This window comes from Cornus florida, unplaced genomic scaffold (genome assembly GCF_030987335.1).
Source record: "Cornus florida cultivar Cherokee Brave unplaced genomic scaffold, ASM3098733v1 CherokeeBrave_3.0.0_Hap2_Chr11, whole genome shotgun sequence".
Classification (NCBI taxonomy): Eukaryota; Viridiplantae; Streptophyta; class Magnoliopsida; order Cornales; family Cornaceae; genus Cornus; species Cornus florida.
Window position 1 is genome coordinate 69,773,126 of NW_026775581.1, and position 1,172 is coordinate 69,774,297.

At 38.2% G+C, this 1,172-nt stretch overlaps 1 pseudogene; it reads left to right on the top strand.

Moving 5' to 3' along the window:
• Nucleotides 1-271: 271 nt before the first annotated feature.
• On the top strand, nucleotides 272-370 carry LOC132287331 (small nucleolar RNA R71; annotated as a pseudogene).
• The last annotated feature ends 802 nt before the right edge of the window (nucleotides 371-1,172 follow it).

Consider the following 1,172-nt stretch of genomic DNA (forward strand, 5'->3'; position numbering starts at 1 on the left):
ATCAAACCTTTGAGATAAGGATTTCATCTCTGTAGCTATGTCATTGGAGTTGTCAACTTGATATAAGCCGACATTCTTCCTTCCACCTAGGTTTTTACCATTTTTAGAAGATAAGGACCTATGCATTGAATTCTCACTCATGCTTTCATACAATTTCCATACATTATTTTCATACTTGTCAAGATAAAAACCACCCATGGATGCATTAACCATACCCTTGTGATTATCCGGTAAACTTTCAAAAAAATATTGAACTAGTTACCACTTAGGTATGTCATGATGAGGGCACTTTCTAAGCAAATCATTAAACCCTTCCCATGCCTTATGAAACATTTCCCCCTCTCCTTGAGAAAATTCTCTAATTGAAGTTCTTATGGCATTGGTCTTCAAAACCGGATAGTACTTTTTCAAGAACTCTTGTTGCATTTCCGCCCAAGAAGTTATCGAAAAAGGCCTAAGATTGTTGAACCAATATTTTGCCTTATCTTTAAGGATAAAAGGAAAAATTTTAAGCCTTAACACTTCTTCCAGCATGTTCGTGTATTTCACGGTGGAACACACTTCACGAAACTCATCCAAATGCTTATAAGGTTCTTCACTAGGAAGTCCATGATAGTTTGGAAGCATTTGAATAGTTTGGGGTTTAATTTCATAGTGATGTGCTCTAAATGGGGGCAATTAAATGCAAGTGGGTACATTGTATTCATTTGGCACATAATGGTCTCTTAATGCAATGGGAGGATTCACAATTGGTGGTGCTAAACGAACACCTTGATTAGCTTGAACTATGGGAGGTTGTGGAGCAACTATTAGCCTAGGCATTCCCAATGGAATTTGTCCTTGTTATTGTAGGTGAATGAATGATCTAGGCATGCCTAATGGTAGTTGAACATTTTCATGATGCACATTAGGGTGGAGGTTGCCTTGTTGGTCTATGTGACCAAGGTCCTCCACATGGTCGTCATTCAAATCCTCCATTGGTGAAATAGAGTGATAAGAACTACCTCTACCCCTAGGATTACGAACAACTGATTCAAGATACAAATTAGGAGGGACAAGAGTAGGATTCAATGACCTACGACCATGCATACACTAGCAAAGCAAATAACAAGCAAGTAACAATCACTTTGCCCCGCAACAAATCAATCAACAAATCTCCACATACAATGATC